At 44.9% G+C, this 18,765-nt stretch overlaps 1 long non-coding RNA gene across 1 annotated transcript in view; it reads left to right on the top strand.

Moving 5' to 3' along the window:
* Nucleotides 1-5,503: 5,503 nt before the first annotated feature.
* Nucleotides 5,504-18,765, top strand: part of LOC127009356 (uncharacterized) — a 69,769-nt gene continuing 56,507 nt past the window's right edge. The window contains exon 1 of the long non-coding RNA XR_007761889.1: nucleotides 5,504-5,559. This is a non-coding gene — a long non-coding RNA (uncharacterized LOC127009356). The remainder of the gene's footprint in view (nucleotides 5,560-18,765) is intronic.

The raw sequence follows: 18,765 nt of genomic DNA, 5'->3' as shown, positions 1-18,765 counted from the left end.
GCATAGTCAAGATGAGGTCTAACTAATGCTAAATATAGTTTGAGGAAGACTTCGGGCTTCTGTTGCTTACGCTCCTTGAAATAAATCCCAGTACCCTATTAGCTCGATTTCTAGCTTGAATGCATTGTGCCCTTGGACGGAGATCAGAGCTCACTAAGACCACTGGGGGCACAAGCCAGTGCAATTCAGTGCCGGTCCAAAGCCTGGATAAATGGGGAGGGTTGCGTCAGGAAGGGCATCCGTTGTACAACACTGCCAGTACAGAATGCGGATCACAAAGGAGAGCTGGAGGAGAACGATCCGCTGTGGCGATCCCTGACAGGAGCAGCCGAAAGAAGAAGTTATCAATATTCTTTATCCAGTGCGTGCTTTAACTCTGTGGTGGAGTCGTTTGCTTGTCTGTGTACGTATGTCATCAAAACATCGAAATAGTCTTGTTGCTTGTAATCTTGCGTTTTATGGACTTGTTTTGTTATCTATCTATTTATCTATCTATATCTATTTGTCTCTCTTAGTGTCTGCCTCACCCGTTTTAACCATCATGACACATAACCTTTTATTTTTTTGGTATATGAGAATGCGGTGTTAAAAGAAACACAAGAAATGCCAGAGGGTATACTTAATCACAACGTTAATATCTCGTATGACAACACTTCCTCTCCTCCAGCAAGGTCACGGAGCAGGGTGTGGAGGGTCGAGGGTCTGTTTGTGGTCACTTGTCCACGTATACCTGGGTGGGCGGCCGCCTTAGAGTGTGCTGGGCGGAGACAGGTGAGCCTAGGTGTGTGTGTGTGTGTGTGTGTGTGTGTGTGTGTGTGTTGGGGGGGGTCTCGCTGGCTAGGTGTAGAGCAAGAGAGAAATAAACACACACACACACACACACACACACACACACACACACACACACACACACACACACACACACACGTGACGCAGTCCATTTTCTCGGTATATTCCTATCCGGTTAGTCCGCATCCGCTGCAAGTTGTAGAGTCCACCAGACTGCTTGGTGTCATTTGAGAGCGTAAACCAAGCTGGGGGAAGCGTGTAACCACCATCATCAAGGTTTCATTCATGCCGAGGCGGATGCAGTCCCTTGGAGCACCCTAGGGGACGTTAAAGGATGTATACTCCACCTTCATCCTTCACAAAGTCATGTACGCCTCCCCTGCTCAGCCATCACCCAACAGCAAGATCCAACAGCGTCAACTGGAGAAAGTACAAAAGTGGGCGTGTAAACACATCCTTTATACACCACCAATGAGAGGGCACTTTCCCGGCTGAATTATTATTATTATTATTATTATTATTATTATTATTATTATTATTATTATTATTATTATTATTATTATTATTATTATTATTATTATTATTATTATTATTATTATTATTATTATTATTATTATTATCATTACTATTATACTCTTACTTCCCCTCCTCCTCCTCCTCCTCCTCCTCCTCCTCCTCCTTCTCCTCCTCCTCCTCCTCCTCCTCTTCTGCTTGCGTTGGACCGATGCGCCTTTTACATAGCACGAGTCTCACCCTCCACGCCGCCCATCTATCAGTGAGCGTGGGCGGGGGTAACCTGAGACGGGGCGGGGACAGCTGAAGAGGGGGAGGAGGAGGAGGAGGAGGAGGAGGAGGAGGCTGGGCGTTGTGACAAATAATAGCTTACTCCTCTTCTAATGACCCTTCTCCTCCCTTTCCCACGACCCTGAGAGATACAGATTTCTTCTCCCATATCGATTTCGGCTCGCGGGAAAGAAGAATGCGTGTGTGCGTGTGTCTGCGTCTGTGAGGTGTCTGTGCTCCCCTTTTGTTCTTTTTGCCATACTTTATTTCGTTCTGTCACTTCCGAGCCACGCGTTAATTTATGTACAGGAAGGAAAACAGTATAGCGGGTTACTCCAGGGGCTCGTGTTCTCGGGTTGAAGAAGGTAAGGTTGGTATTGTCAGATGCTCCCACCCCTCACACCAACTATTTTCAAAGGCCAAAAAGGAGGTTAATCGAGTTCTAATGAGTGTTCTTTTAGGTTCACGGTACAGAAGAAGGCTCAGACTACCACCAGGGTCATAAAAGTACCCCTGGAAATGTCCTAAGCTCCCACGAAAGACTAGTAAATTACGTGTTCTTAGGCGTAAAAATGTTTAAAAATATGGCCCTAAGACCGATCGAAGGAGCTCATGAACCCACCCTCTGGAACAACCCTCCCCGTGTGCTCCCCTCCAACCCATCACCACACACACCGGAACACTCCTCTTTCCTCCTCTTTACCGCCAGCACCGCCCCTCACACTCTCCCCCTCCTAATGCTCACTTTTTCTTCATTACGAGATCCGTCCTCGCTGATCAACGCCTCCCCCAGCACACGCAACCCAGACACACGAGACAACCGCAGACGAACTTGACGCGCACGCAACACCTTTTCCAAGAACTCACACACGTATACACACAATTTCAACCCCCCCAGAAATTAAAAGCGCTAGGGAGGGCACGCAACGTCTTCGTAATCTTATCTATGATAACGAAAATGCAGGAAACGAAAGCGCATTAATAATAAGAGTTGACAAAAATAAGGAACAAAAACCCGAATATACATATAGTTTACATTCATGTTTATTCCACGCTATAAATATCAACAGGGTAAACAGACTAAAAATACCGTACTAAGGGATTTACTTTGATTACTTTTAAGTTTATTGCCTTGAGAAGCACACACACGTATAAGTTGACACTGATTTGTTTTTAACTCCGCAATTACCTTCATTAGCGCCTTTTAAAGCACACTAAACAAATACTGAATCGCATGTTTTCGCAGGTGCATGTATGTGTGTGTATGTGTGTGTGTGTGTGTGTGTGTGTGTATAATTCACCACGGCCTGATCACGAGTTGGACTCGCTTTCGCCAGCAGGTACCCTCACGACGTAAGTGCTCATTATTGTCGATCTCTGGGGCCAGGACCTCACACACCACACACCCCATCCCCCTTGCTCAAGGAGGGACAGTAACCACTCCTAATCAACGGAAAGAATCCGGCCTGAGCGGGCCTCGAACCGCCGCCTGTCTGGCCGTGAAGCCTTGCAGCGCGGCGCTCTAACCGTTTGAGCTACCGTGTGTGTGTGTGTGTGTGTGTGTGTGTGTTCGGGGGTAAAGAATGACGAAAAAACAAATACAACACTCTCTATCGGCCGCCATCATCGTTATGTCATCGCGAGGAGCTTGGCGTCACTGGTGTGTGGCGGAGCTGTTTATTGCCCGGCCAGGTGATAGCCCCTCGACCTGGCCCGCCACCACACACCTGTCCACCTCTACCTCCTTACCCTCACACCTGCCCCCCTCCCCCTTCCCTCACACACACTCATGCAAGTTTTAGATAAGTAAACATTCCCTCCTACAGTAAATATGAAGGTTAAACAGTATTGAAGTAAAGACTGACCGCGGGAAGAAGGACAGTAGAGGAAAGAAATTTAACGACGAAAGAGAATAGAAACTAGGAAAGGCAAGAGAAGAAGGGGCACGAAAGGGAATACGAGAATGAGAAGGAAGATAAGGAGGATGAGAAGGAAGGGAGAAAGGAACAAGAACAGCAGCAGGAGGAGAAAAATAACGAGATTGAGGTAGAGCACGACGAGTAGGAAAAAGAGGAGGAGGAGAATGAAGAGAATGAAGAGGAAAGTGAGAAAGTGACATCGCTGCAGGCTGGTGGGAGGCAGCAGAAGGTTGTGGGCTGCGAGAACGAGGCGCGAATGTGATTGACCGTGAAGTTTAGCTGATTCAAAGAGTTAGTGGCAGGTGCGGGGCTGAATTGCAGGAGAGAGAGAGAGAGAAAACAATAGATAAAAATAGACAGACATTCAAATAGTAACATATATATAGGCAGATAGATAAGTAAATAAACAGACTGAGATGAGAGAAAAAAAAAAGGTATATCATTACTGACGGAAGACGATTTTAGTGCGGGCGGGAAAGTATAGTGTGTGTGTGTGTGTGTGTGTGTGTGTGTGTATGTGTTTATGCTCTAAAATCCCCCTCTAAGACAGTGTATGGAGTAAATATTATGTGCGATGAGGAGAGACGAGGAAAAAAAAAGAGAAAGAAAGAAAGAGAAAGAAAGAGATAAATGAAGGAAAATATAAAAAAAAAAACTGAGATCTCTATACTAACCTTTCCCTCCTCCCCCTCTCCCCATACCCCCCCTGCACCCTCCCCCCTGCCTCTTGGGTCTTTTTTTATCTTCCTTTTTTCCCTGCTCGTCTTTCTTTCTATTCGTCGGTAATTTATGAGCATCCATCCGTCCACGTCTTGTGTTTCTTGTGTTGTGCCTTGGCGGGGGGAGGAGGTGAGCGGGGGAGGTGAGTGTTTCCTTCTGGCCTCACTCTCTGCTTCCTCTCCCCCTTCTCCTCCTCCTCCTCCTCCTTGTCTCCTTCTCTCTGTCTTTCTCCCCTCTCTCACTTCCTCGCCCCCTTCCTTTCATCTCTCCTTCCTTTCTCTGTCCTATACCCTTTCATCCATCTTCTCCGCCCTCTCTCCTCTCTTTCCTTCCTCCCTCCGCAGAACAGATGATGCTTCTCCTCCTCTTCCTCTTCCCTTCCATCATCCCTCGTCGTCATCCTCTTGTCCGTCTCCATCTATCTACTTTTTCATCTATTTACTGTAATCTCCCTTCCTTCCTTCCTTCCCTCGCCCATAAATTTTTAGTATACGCTCATTTCGATATTTTGTGAGATCTTGCTTTTCCTTATTTTTACCAAGCATGTTTTTGATTTTAATATCTTTTCAGGGTTTTCTTATTTTTTTGTATTGTTTTCCTCGTGTTTTCTTTATGATGTGTTCAGTGATGCCTTGGATTATCGTAATGTCGTTCGCTAGTTCATTATGATTTCCTTTTCTATTATCTTTTTTTTTACCTTTTTTTTCTCTTTATGGCTGGTGTTTATATTTCCTTATACAATCTATTTATTTATTTCTGCATTATTTTTTATTATTTATCTCCATACTGCATTTTATTGGTTATTTTGCTCTTAAATCGATGTGTTTTCCTGCCGTTTTGCTGTCTCTGCCGCTTACCTCCGTCGTCATCTCTCGCTCCACCTCCACCGCCTCCCTTGCTCACCGCAGCCGCACCTGACCTACCGGCGGGCCACCTCCTAACCACATTAAGGGGCGACTCCCCACTGAGTGCCTGGGAGGACTGTGGTCACCCTCCTCCTACTGCTACTACTCCTACTCCTACTACTTCTACCTCTACATTCCTTCTCCTTCTCTCCTCCTCCTCCTCCTCCTTCGCCTTCGCCTTCGCCTTTGCTGTCCTTCATCTTCCACCTTTGATTAGATAGTTAGTGTAGCTTGTCACAAACAGCCTCGTAAGAACCATCAAGTCTGCTGTTGTTTGTTCTTCCTTTGCATTCTTGTGTTCCTCCTCCTCCTCCTCCTCCGTATACCTCACTGCTGTGCCACCTTCTAAATATCATCTTTTACTCAAGCGTTCCCTTTCTCTCCGCAGGTGTGTAAAAGAGAGTGTTCAGTGGCCAGGTAACGGCGGCGGGCGCGGCGGCAAGGTCAGTGCTCTTATAAGTTTTTTACCAGTTTTATTATTCATTGTTGTTTTAGTGGGCGGGTTGGAGTTTTTCCCGCTCCCAGGTAATGAAAATCGGACTCACCGGGCGTGGGAGGACGAGGGGGGGGGTGAAGAAGGGAAGGTGCAGGGGAATGAGGATGAGGGGAATGGGGGTAAAGTGAGGGCAGTGGAAGTTTAATGAGAAGATTTTGATTCTCATTATGCTTTTTACTCCCTCCGAGAATATTTTACGATTTCTCTCGGTGTAATTAGGGTCTGCTCTTATCTGAGGCGAGGTGAGAGGAGAGGGGTGAAGGGCGGAGGAGCGAGCATCTGAGGGTGTGGGAGGCGATTGTGGCCGGCGGCTGACCCATCGTAGTCCCCCTATTAGCACTCAAGTGGGAGAGACAGAAAACGGGCCATCGATTACCTTGATGTATTTGCCCAATGCGACTCCCGTTTGTCATCATCGCCACCTCGCAGACTTCAAAGACCAACGCGTGCATGTCTGTTCGTTTGTATTTTGTCTGTCCTCCTCTGTCAGCCGTTCAACCACGTCCACAGTCACATCCCTGGGGTACACCAGGGACTCGACACTCTCTTAACTTGCCCTTGTAGAACGTGTTTTTTTTTTTGTTACCATAGAGAAACACAAACATATTATTTTATCTCACTCATATTATACCGTAGAGAAACACAAACTCTCTTTCACTTATAGAAAAATTAAAGGGTCTATCACGTTTCCGAATTGTAGAAAGTGATGTTTTTTTTCTACCACAGAGAAACACAAACACATTATTTTCTCTCACACTTATACCGTAGAGAAACACAAACTCTCTCTCTCTCTCTCTCACTTATAGAAAATTAAGGTGTCTATACCACGTTTCCGAATTGTAGGACGTGATGTTTTTTTTTACCACAGAGAAACAAACACATTATTTTCTCTCACACTTATACCGTAGAGAAACACAAACTCTCTCTCACTTATAGAAAATTAAGGTGTCTATATCACGTTTCCGAATTATAGAAAGTGATGGGTTTTTTTCTACCATAGAGAAACACAAACACATTATTTTCTCTCACACTTATACCGTAGAGAAACACAAACTCTCTCTCACTTAAAGAAAAATTAAGGCGTCTATACCACGCTTCCGATCACCCAGGCAGATGGCATTCACTACCCTCCGTTTGGACTTCATCGACTTCTAATTTCTCAGCATGTTCCTACGCCTTCAAGGGAGAATCTGCGGCAGGTGGAATTTTAGCTTTATACAAGACGATTCAGAGTAATTACAGTACATCCCTTTACACCTTATAGCCACCTTTCCCACCCTGAATAAACGCATCCTTACCACGCCTCGCCCTCCCGCTACCATACACATCCCATCGACCTCAACATCAGACACTCGCCGCCACCCACTGATGCTGGTGGTGGCGGAGGTGGTGGTGGTGGTGGAGGTGCAGCAGGAAGCAGAGCACAGAAAACGGGTAAACGATCCCATAAAGAGTGACGAAAATATTATGTAACGCGGGAGTCATTCACACGAGGAGGAAGGGAGTGTGTGTGTGTGTGTCTATCCATTCTCTCTCTCTCTCTCTCTCTCTCTCTCTCTCTCTCTCTCTCTCTCTCTCTCTCTCTCTCTCTCTCTCTCTCTCTCTCTCTCTCTCTCTCTCTCTCTCTCTCTCTCTCTCTCTCTCTCTCTCTCTCTCTCTCATCACTATCATTTTTTCCCTTTGTTTTGAGTTTCAGTTCTTTTTGCCCGTCACGATGATTTAGAAGTATACTTTTTTCCCCCTTGTATATAACAGGTACTCATTTGCTTGTCTAACTATCACTCTCGCTTTTCTCACCTTCAAATTTATGTTTCTAACCGCATACCTGATCGTACCGTCCTTGCCTTCTTTTTTTTTTGTGTGTGTGTGTGGGGCCGTACTCCTTCTTGGTCTCTGTCTGTCTGTCTGTGTGTTAAATCCCTTCTATTTGCCCCATGCTTCGTTTTTCATTCCAATATCTATCTCTCTCTGAGTATGTATGTATGTGTGTATGTCCACCCGTTGGAAAGTAGTGGTTCTGTACACATGTTTAAAATTATTGTTTATATCTGTGAGTGCATCGTCTGGTTACTGAGCTTCAGACGTTCCCTTGCGTGCGTGTACTCAGTGCTTTGGCGTTCATATTTTTCGCCTGCTACGATGTCATATTTTCTCCCTCTGACCCTCGCTTGCATTTTGTATTTGGAGCAACACGTTTCTTATTTGTCTTTTGTGTCGGGGGATTATACCTCCACCCCTTGCGTCCACGTGTATTACCTGTTTACTTATGGCTGTCCCGGCGCCTTGCCCTTTCCCTGCTGCCTCCTGTTTCTTGTTTGGGTGACCTCTCGTGCCCATGCTTCCTTTCCTGTGGTGGTTCTGAGTCTTCCTGTTTCCTGCTTTCTCTTGTGATTTGTGTGGCCTAAAATTTTCCTCGAGTACAGTTTCATCCTTTCCACAAGCCACAACTGTCTTCCTCTCTCTCGTTCCCCCCTTTAGAAACTTGCCTGAGTTGCCTGCTTCCTTTCCTGTGGCAGTTTTGATTCCCCTGTTCCCTTCTTTCTCATGTAATTTGTGTGGCCTGACTTTTTTCGATTAAATTTTCGTCTTTCCCACAAGGTCTATCTATCCCTCTCCTCCTATAAGCTTACCTGTACTGCCTGCTTCCTTTCCTGTGGCAGTTTTGAGTCTCCTTTTCCTTGTTTTTTATTCCTGTGGCTCGTATAACCTGACCCTTTACTCGACTGAATTTTCGCTTTTTCACAAGCTCTGTCTATCCATCTCCTCCTAGAAGCCTACCTGTACTCCCGGCTTTCTTATCTTCTCCAATATCTCATTTTTCTCTGCTTTCCCCTGTGACTCGTATGACTTAACTAACACATTTCTTGACCAAATTTTCGCCCTCTCCACAAGCTCTGTCTAACCCTCTCCTCCTAGAAGCCTACCTGTATTCCCGGCTTTCTTATGTTCTCCAATATCTCCTTTTCCTCTGCTTTCCCCTGTGACTCGTATGACCTAAATAACACATTTCTTGACCAAATTTTCGCCCTCTCCACAAGCTCTGTCTATCCCTCTCCTCCTAGAAGCCTACCTGTATTCTCGGCTTTCTTACCTTCTCCAATATCTCCTTTTTCTCATGCTTTCCCGTGACTTCTATGACCTAAATAACACATTTCTTGACTAAATTTTCGCCCTCTCCACAAGCTCTGTCTAACCCTCTCCTCCTAGAAGCCTACCTGTATATCCGGCTTTCTTACCTTCTCCAATATCTCTTTTTTTCTCTGCTTTCCCCTGTGACTCATTTCTTGACCAAATTTTCTCCCTCTCCACAAGCTCTGTCCATCCCTCTCCCCCTAGAAGCCTACCTGTATCCCTGCTTTCTTACCCGTGCCAGTGTCTCCCTTTTTCCCCGTTGCTTCCTCCTGCTCCTCCTTATATGGCCCGACACTTTTCTTCACTGAATTTTCGCCCCGGCCACAAGCACGCACACCTGTCTATCTCTCCTCCCTGAGAAGTCTACCTGAACGTTGCTCCCTCCATCCATCTACCTGTCTGCTCACGCTAATCACAAGTCCACCTGAGCCTGGCCATCATAAGTCAGGGTTATAATTCTGACTTACTGCACTTTCCTCTTTGCAAATTACAGGCGTTTAGCAGACTGTTGTTCTTCGTAATGAGTATGATTGTGGAGAGCCCGAGCCAGGCGTCGAGGGAGTACATCACACTATATCAATTAAGGTCAAAAGACAATTACTCTATTATAGTTGTGGGGCGAATCCATAATAGGGGACCGGATTGTTCGAGGGGGGAGGTGGGGAAGGGAGGAGAGGGAGGGGGAGGGAAGAGGGAGATGGTGGTGGTGGGTGATCGAGGAAAGGTATGGGAGGGAAGAGCGGGAAAGGAAAGGAATAGGAAGGGTAGGGTAAGGTATGGGAGGGAAGGGAAAGGAAAGGGATAAGAAGGGTAGGGTAAGGTATGGGAGGGAAGAGAGGGAAAGGGAAGGGAGTGGAGGGGCAGGGCAAGGAATGGGACGTGTTAGGGATGAAAGGGAAGGGACAGGAGTAGGGAAGGAAAGGAGGGAAGGAAAGGGAAGGAATAGAGGAAAGGGTGGAGGAAGAGTATAGGGGATTGAGGGATGAAGGAAAGGGAAAAGTAAGGATCCGAAGTAAAAGTACGGGAAGAGAAGAGAAGGATGGGAAAGTAGGGAAAAGAAGAGAAACAGACAGTGGTTGTGGGGATGCTGGGGAAGAGAAATAAGGAAGGGAAGAGGGAAGTAGGCAAGGAAAGAAGAGGAAATGTAATAGGAAAGGAGGGGAAGGAGGATAAGGATGAGAGAAGAAGGATAGGAGGCAAGGAGCAAGTTGGGTAGAGAGGGAGGAGGGAAGTAGAGGGTACGAGAGGGGACGTAGGGAAGGAAAAAGAAGTTATGTAATATGAAAAAAGGGAAAGAAATAGAGGGTAAGGATGAAGAATAAAAGAATAAGAGGCGAGGAATTGGATGGAAAGAAAGGGAAGGGGGAAGGAAGTGAATGAAAGAGGAAAGTATGTGAGGAAGGAAGAGGAATGAAGGGTAGGAATGGAGAGAAGCGGAGAGACGGAGCCAGGGAGGGAGGAGGGAAGTGGAGGTTAGAACAGACAGGACAGAAGAGGGGGAGGAGGTGGGGAGGAAGAAAAGGTAGTGTAGGAGGGAATAAAGGAAAAAAGGATAGGAGACAAGGAGTAGGAAGCGGAGAGACGGAGCCAGGGAGGGAGTAGGGATGTGGAGGGTAGGAGGAGGGACAGGGGAGGGGGTACAAGGGGGGGAGGGGTGGTGTCTTATCTGATGGTAAGACATGACTGAAGCGCCCACGCATCACCGCGCTGGATCCTCCTCCCTCGTCTGATCCTTCCCTTAATGGAGGATTATCGAAGGTGTGCGCATAGGTGATCCATCTTTAATGAGCTACGGAATACTCCTCCTCCCTCCCCCCCTCCTCTATCCTCCCCCCCCCCTCCTCCTCCTCCTCCTCTTCATCTTCATCTAGCACTTCACTTTCCTCTTCCTAAATTCTCCCTAAACATTTACTTAGTTTTTTTTTCTCTAATTTTCTTTTCTTTTTTCCTCCTTCCCTTCCCCCTCTTCTCCGCCTCCTCCTCCTCCTCCTCCTCCTCTTCGTCTTCTTCGTCTAGCACTTCACTTTCCTCTTCCTAAATTCTCCCTAAACATTTACTTAGTTTTTTTTTCTCATTTTCTTTTTTTTTCCTCCTTCCCTCATCTCCTCCTCCTCCTCCTCCTCCTCCTCTTCTTTATCTCCACCGCCCCATCTAACACTTAACTGGCCTCTTCCTAAATTTCTCATCAGGTATTTAGTTCTCAGTTTTCCTCGTGTTTTTCCCCCTCCTCCTCCTTTTCTTCCTCCTCCTCCTCCTCCTCCTCCTCCTCCTCCTCCTCCTCCTCCTCCGCCTCCCCCTCTTCCCCCTCCTCGTTTTCCTCATTTGCCTCCCATCTAACACTTCATTTTTCTCCTTCTAAATTATCATTAAATATTTAGTGCCAAATTTTCATATTATTTCCTCCTCCTTCTCCTCTTCCCCTTCCTTCTCCTCCTCCTCCTCCTCCTCCTCCTCCTCCACGGTTCATCTCTAACTTCTCTTTCCTCTCATATTAGATCAACCCAAACTATTAATTGACATGTCTGTTACTTTGATTATATTTATTTAGGGCACTTTTCCTCATCGTCATCCTCTCCATCCTCTTCCTCCTCATCCACCTTAGCTTCTGACTCTCTTCTAAATTCCACGCAAAATATTTAAGTAATTTTCATTTTCTTCATCTTCACTTTATTTTTTTCCCCACTTTTCATTGTATTAGGTTATCGTTTCCCTGTCATTTTCCTCTTTTTTTCACTTTTTTTATTTAACTGAAATGTCGTTGCTTCTTTTTTTCCTTTTTCTTATCACTAATTTTTTCCTCCTTTCATTTTATTGAGCTTTTTTTTTACCTCTTATTTTCTCTTTTTTCACTTTTTATTTTATTTTGTTAAGGTATCGTTCCTTCTTTTTTTCTTTTTTTTTCTTTTCCTCCCTATTCACATTCTTTCTTTCCTACTTGTACTAAATAAACTCTAAAGATTGACCCATATTTTTTTTTCTCTATCATACATTCACTCATTACCATTTCTTATTTATACTTCCTCCTGTCTCTTTCTCTTCTCCTGCGTTTTTCTTCCTTTCTTTCTCTCCTTTATTCTTTTTCTCTTCTCCTCTGTTTCCATGTATCCTTCCTCTTCTGATTCTTTTCTTCCCCCTCTCTCTTTCTTTCCTCTTCTCTCCTCGATTTTCATGTATACTTCCTTCTCTCCTGTCTTTCCTCTTCTCTCTTTTTCCCTTCTTTCTCTCCATCCCTCTTTCTTTTCTTCTATATTTTCATGTTGACTTCCTCCTATTCCTTTCTTTCCTCCGTTTTTCTTTCCTTCTTTCTCTTCATTTCTACAATGGACAAGTTGACGACTCTTCCTCACTCTCTTCTGTCTTCCTCCTTCTCTTCTTTCCTCTCTCCTCCTCCTCTTCCTCCTACTCAGTCATCTTTTCCTTGCACGCTTTCCCCCTCTTTCTTCCCTCCTCGTTCTTCCTTCCCCTTTCCTCACCTTTGATATTTTTGCTCCCTCTCTCCTTCTCCTCCCTCCACCTTTACTTTCCCTTTTCCTCCCTCCTTTTTTCCTCTCTCTTCTTACCTCTTAAACTGTGTGCTCCCTCTCATTACTTACTCTTCCTTCCATATTAGTTCTCCCTCTTTTCCCTCCCCCTTTTTCTTATCTTCCTTCCTTCATTCCTTCTCTCGTCTTACGTGTCCCCCTCCTAATCCTCTCTCTTTCCTAAAACCTTTATTCCTAATTCCACTAATTCATGACTATACTTCCTCCCATCTTTATCATCTTCTTTTCCTTTCGTTTCTTTCCCTCCCCTCTTCCAAACTTTCATGTATATTCCTCCTTTCTATATTTTCTCCCTGATCTTTTCCCCAACGCCTCCTCCTCTTCCTCTTTTTCCTCCTCCTCCTCCTCCTTCTTCTTCTTCTTCCAGTGTTGTCTTCTCTCCCCTTCCTCTTGCCCTTAAACTAATACCTTATCTTTAATCTTATTCTTCCTGTCTTCCTGTGCTTTCTTCGGCATCACATCCTCCTCCTCCTCCTCCTCCTCCTCCTCCTCCTCCTCTGCCGTCTCCCTTCTCCCTCGCTGCCTTTTTTTCGTTTCTTCTCGCCATCACACTCATTATATTCCTCCCTCATACGTTATTCTTAATATTCTCCCTGTCTTTACTGCGCTTTTCCCCTCCTCCTCCTCCTCCTCCTCCTCGTCCTCCTTCTCCTCCTTTTCTCCTCATCCTCCGCCTCTGGCCTCAGAAATAGTAACCAAGGGTACAACGAACGTGGGAAGCCTCTGTAGGTCGCACAAGAAAAATGGGATCATAGTTTCACCATTAGCAGTGACCTGAAGCTTAGAAAAAAGTGTAAGTTTTGGTTGTGAATACCGTAATGCCGCATTTGGATGAACCCGAGGAGCTCAAGTCTGCCAAACAAGGGGATCCAGTGTATACATTCTCCTACTGTGCTTTCATTTCATCTGCAGGTCATTGAAGTACCGAATGAATAAGTGTCGCTTAAAGATATCAAATTGTCTTTATATTTCCGGAGCCTGCTTTTCCATGGTTCTATGTTTCCTCCTCCCTCTGTGGCTTCCTTCTTCCCCCTTCCTTCCCCCAAAGCATGCACGCGCGCCGCCTCCAAATCGCCCTGAAACATTTACTTCTCCGTCAGTCACTTTACTATTAGTGCGGCGGGTTCGCGGGTTAATAACAAACCCCCCTCCCGCGCCCCGCATATTTCCCCGGCGGTTTATAACCCTTTGTTACTAATTACCGTGATTGAGGCGTTCTGGGGGGCCACCTCTGATAGATTCTCCCGGCCCATGAAGCTCACGTTAGGCAGGTGTGTGTGTGTGTGTGTGTGTGTGTGTGTGTGTGTGTGTGTGTGTGTGTGTTTTGGTGGTCGTGGTGGTGGTGATGGTAGTAGTAGTGGCGGTCTGTTTGTGTGTGTGTGTGTGTGTGTGTGTGTGTGTGTGTGTGTGTGTGTGTGTGTGTGTGTGTGTGTGTTCGTTCTTGCGTGTACATTGGTAGTGATGGTGGTGCTTGTGGTGTTAATGGTGGGGAGAGAGACAGACAGACAGACGGACAGACAAACAGAAGCATACACACCGACAGACAGACAGACAGACACACACACATGATTGCAAACTCTTCTATAGTTACCGCTTCATCACTCATCCAATAACCATCTTAGCACTCCTTCCCGCCCTCGCCCTTCCCGCTCTCGCCTCGTCTCACCCTCCCCCTCGCCGCCGCTCACAGTGTCGCCTCGGCTATGCAAAGACGTCCGGCGTAACGCAGAGAAAACACACACAAACCGAAGCAAAACAACTCCCAGGATAATGATCGCTGAGGTCACCAACGCGGGGTGTAGTATCCTTCCTTCTTTCCTTCACTGCCTCTTTCTTTCTTTCTTGCGGTTTTCCTTCCTTCATTGTGTTCGTCCTTCTTCGTTTATGTTCGTTGCTGCTTTCTATCCTGGTTTCCTTCCTTACTGTCATTTTCCTCTTCTTTCCTAGAGTCGTTCATTCATTCTTTTTTTCCTTCCTTCTCCATTGTCATCCTTTCATTCCGTTTATTTTCATTGTTGCTTTCTATCCTGGTTTCTTTCCTTCCTGTCATTTTCCTCTTCTTTCCTACAGTCGTTCATTCATTTTTTCTTTCTTTCCTTCTCCTCCATTGTCATCCTTTCATCCTTTATTCTTTCTTTCCTTACTTACTTACTTCTTTTTTTTTTTTGCTTCCTTCCATTCCTCTAACATTTTCATTTATTGTTTTTCTCTCCTTTCTTCCTTTCTTCCTTCCTTCTTTCCTTCCATCCTTCCCTCCCTCCCTCGAATCCTCCCGCCCTCTTACCCTTCCTTCCCTCCTGTCTTCCTTTCCTCCTTCATTCCTTCCTCGCTTTCTTCTTTACTCTCTCCTCTATTGATTACCACTGAGCCAACTCTTTTGTAGATAGCACACGTAATAGCTGGCAATACACGACACTATTAAGGCGCCTCTCATAAGGGCCGCGGAGGAAGGGGCGAGGAAGCGGGCAAAGAGGGCAGGAGACGAGGGACAAAGAGGTACTGAGGGAGGAGAAGGAGGAGGAGGAGGAGGAGGAGGAGGAGGAGGAAGGACGAAGGGGGGCGGACGATGGATATAGATGCCTGTGTTCTCTCGATCTTGTGTGTGTGTGTGTGTGTGTGTGTCGTCCAGTGCTTAATTATATCCTTTTAAGGTGTTGTAACGGTTATTGTGATTATAATTGTTAATGTCATCGTCATTATTGCTATTATTATTATTAGCATCATCGTCGTCACTGGTTTTTGTCAGGTAATTGGACAACGCTATAAGATCGATGTCATTCATATTTTCGTCTTTCATGCGTCGTGTGAAAGTCATGTTCTACTTTCATGTCTGTCTGTTGTCTGTTTTTACGATTTTTTTATTTTTTTTTTATTTATTTATTTATTTTTTTTATTTTTTTTGGTGTGTGCGTGTTGAAGTGTTCTTGATCCTGATTTCCGATGACTGCCAATGAACGGTGTGCGTATTGTGTTGTTTTTGTTTCGTTTCCCTCTCATTGTTTGTTTTTTGGTAGGTCGCAAAGACTCGTTGATATAATTAGCATTTTTCTCACCTCCATCTGTTATTTTCGTTGTTTTCGTTTACGTGTTGCTTCTTGTCTTTCGTTAGTGTTGTTATTTTTCTCTCTTTCTTCAAGTTTTATTTCTTATTTCGTCACTGATTTTCCTTCGTTATTGCTGCATTTATTATTTGTTTCTTTGTAGATATAGCTGATGCATTCTCTGTTACTCAAATATTCATCATTGTACATTGCATTTTTCTTCATTATTCTTATTATTGTACTCTGAATTCAATGATAACCTACCATGAAGCTCTAATTCTTCTTTCCCTGTTCAGTATTATTTTGGTTCCGTTTGTGGCGTTTATATTTTTGGTTATAGCTGTTGTTGTATTGTTATTACTTGCCGCTTCCACTGGCTCACCTGCACCCGAGTCCTGTCTTCACCTGCCACCTCCATCACCTGCCCCCCCGCGCCCCCGCGACCCTTAACCCCCTCACTCACGCGTCCTCCTCCCTCACCCTCTATTTCTTGTACCTGTTCTCCCCCACCTTCCCTCCCGTAATCTTTTCCCAACCTCTTCTAATTTCTCTTCCTCCTCCTCCTCCTCCTCCTCCCTGCATTGTCTGTGTTCTTGTTTGTCTTTCATTTATTCAACCTTCTTGTGTCCACTTCCATAACGCTATCGTGTGGGGTCCTGCTCGCCTCTTACCTGCTTTCACCTGTTTTCTTTTTTGTATAGTTCTAAGCCACCCTGATATGCTTTTTTTCTCTTTATTTATTTCGCTGTTGTGTTCCTGTCTGTTGCCCTCTGCTTTATCAAGGGTTGTCTTATTCTTCGCTCCTCATAACTTTTCCTGCACCCTTTGGAGTTTCCCTAACCTAATCCTTTTTCTTTTTTTCCTTTTTTTTCTTTTTGCTTTACGAAACTCCTCCACTCGTGTGTTCCTGCTGTCTTCTACTTCATAAATCTTCGTAACGATTTTTTCTTGGTTCCACATTATTTATCCTGCACCTTTTGAGTTGAATTTCCATCGTACATTTTTTTGTTGCTGTCCTCCTTACCAACTGTTGCCTTGTTTTCTTCACCTAGTTATCACTGATCATCCCCCATTTGAGTTTTCCTGAACCAAATCGTTCGTGTTTTCTTCGCTATATGAAACTCCACCACCCGTGCATTCCTGTCGCTTTCTGCATTTTTTTTTACAGCCAGCTCAAGGGCAAGAAAAAAAAGGTGTAAAAAACGCCCGCTAATCAGTTGTTGCTTTGTTTTCTTCCCTCTTCTTCGTTATCATTTGTCATCCACCAGTTGAGTTTTCGTGAACCTATTGTTTCTTTTATTCTTCACTTTATAAAATTTCACGCGTGCATACCTGTCGTTTTCTGCATTATCCGTTGTTGCTGTGGTTTCTTCCCTCCTCATTATTTATCCTCTACCCTCTGAATTTTCTATTGACCTAATCCCTGAAGAAGTGGACCAACGTGAAAAAGAAAGAAAAAACTAACAGCCCTCTTTCGGCCACCTCTTTGGATTATTTTTAGGAGCAGCGAGTAGCGGGCTTTTTTTTATAATTGTTTCCTTTTTTGTGTGCCCTTGAGCTGTCTCCTTTGTTGTAAAAAATAAATAAATAAAAATAAAAAGCGATAAATATCAAAACGCGCCACGATATCAACTCCAAATCTGCGAGGAAGAAATTGTTAAAGTTCAAGTATGAAGTGTTGCTGCTCTTTTGTAGAGTTGCGAGGCGGGGAAGATAAGACTACAGCATCACTCCTGCACGAAACGAAAGAAATATAAACTGTAATAAAAAAATGTGCTGCATATAGAAGCGTGGCAAAGGAAAATTAACAAGAAAGAAAGTACCCATGTTTCCATCGCGTTTGCCTCAGAGAAGAAAATAAATTGGATATATTTTGCGTTTGAGATATCAGGTGAAGAAAGAAAGGCAGACAAGAAACTAATTTTTTGAATGGGGAATAAATCTAAATAGCAATAACAATAATGACTAAGGACGAGTGAAAAGAAATGAAAGAACGAAAGTAACGGGAAAATAAGAAAGATCGAGAGAAAACGAAAAAAAGAAAAAAAGTACGAATTTAATACTCGGAAAAATAAATCTCCAAAAACATATATATCTGCTGAGAGAGAGAGAGAGAAAAGATACTCCTCAGCTCAACACCACACAACACAAGACCCAGAAACACTAATTAATACTGGAACACAGGAAGCAGCAGACATGGAAGGAGGAATGGCAAAAGTAGTGATTAGGTCGGCCAGGAAGAGACAGGCGGTGATAAACGATGCAAAGCCGGGACCGGGGAAGAAGGAGAAGGAGGGAGAGAGAAAGAGAGAGTAGACAGAGCAGCCAGACAAAGTAATGATGATAATAATAACAGCGAAAGAATTAGTGGCAGCAAACACGAAAGGACAAGACGACAAACCTACGCAGGAGTGATGAATTAATAGAAATATACGGGGCGAAAAAACAAACGCGAGAGGGAGTGATCAAAGAGCAGATGGGTGAGATTGGAAGATTAATGAAATAGTGGAAGAAAAATTGCTTGAGGACAGAGATGGAGAGAGGGTGCGTGGAGGGGGGGCGGAGGAAATGGTGGTAAGGAGGAGGAGGAGGAGGAGGAGGAAGAGGAGGAGGAGGAGAATAAGGGAAAGAAGAAAAGGAAGTGAGGGAGTCGATGATTAGTGGAGAGTAGAGGTTAGAGTGACTGAATGCTCTCTCTCTCTCTCTCTCTCTCTCTCTCTCTCTCTCTCTCTCTCTCTCTCTCTCTCTCTCTCTCTCTCTCTCTCTCTCTCTCTCTCTCTCTCTCTCTCTCTCTCTCTCTCTCTCTCTCTCTCTCTCTCTCTCTCTCTCTCTCTCTCTCTCGCTCCGCCCCCCCCCCACCACATCGAACGTAGTAGCAGTATTTAATTGACTGTTATTACCGTTGTCAGTAATAATGATTACCATTATTATTATAGTAATGATTATGAATATTATTATCATTAGTGTTGTATTATTATATCATTATTTGCTGCTCTGTTGTTACCATTACTGCTGCTACTGCTCCTGCTGCTGCTACTCCTGTGGGTGTTTTTGTTGGTCTTGTTGCTGTCGTTGTTTCTTCTTGGTGCTGTTGCGTCCACCACTGCTATTACCTGTTTAATGGCGAGGAGGCTCACTGGTGAAGTTTACATAAAGTATATATGCTATGACCTCTGTGCCCTGCCCCCCTTTCATTCCCTTCCTTCACCTCCACTTCTCCATTGCCTTTCCCTTCAAGACCCTGCCCGAGTCCCTTCCCTATCTCCTTCCTCCCCCCTCCTTCACCTGCACTTCTCCATTACCTTTCCCTTCAAGCCCCTTCCCGATCTTCTTTCCTATCTCCTCCCATCTCCGCCCCCTCCCCTCACCTTTCTCCACAACTTAGTCCTTCCCAGACCACTTCTCCATGACCTCACGTCTTTCCCCAGCTCCCCATTC

The sequence above is a fragment of the Eriocheir sinensis genome, chromosome 40 (assembly GCF_024679095.1).
Source record: "Eriocheir sinensis breed Jianghai 21 chromosome 40, ASM2467909v1, whole genome shotgun sequence".
Lineage (NCBI taxonomy): Eukaryota > Metazoa > Arthropoda > Malacostraca > Decapoda > Varunidae > Eriocheir > Eriocheir sinensis.
This window is presented reverse-complemented; position numbering and strand designations above follow the sequence as displayed.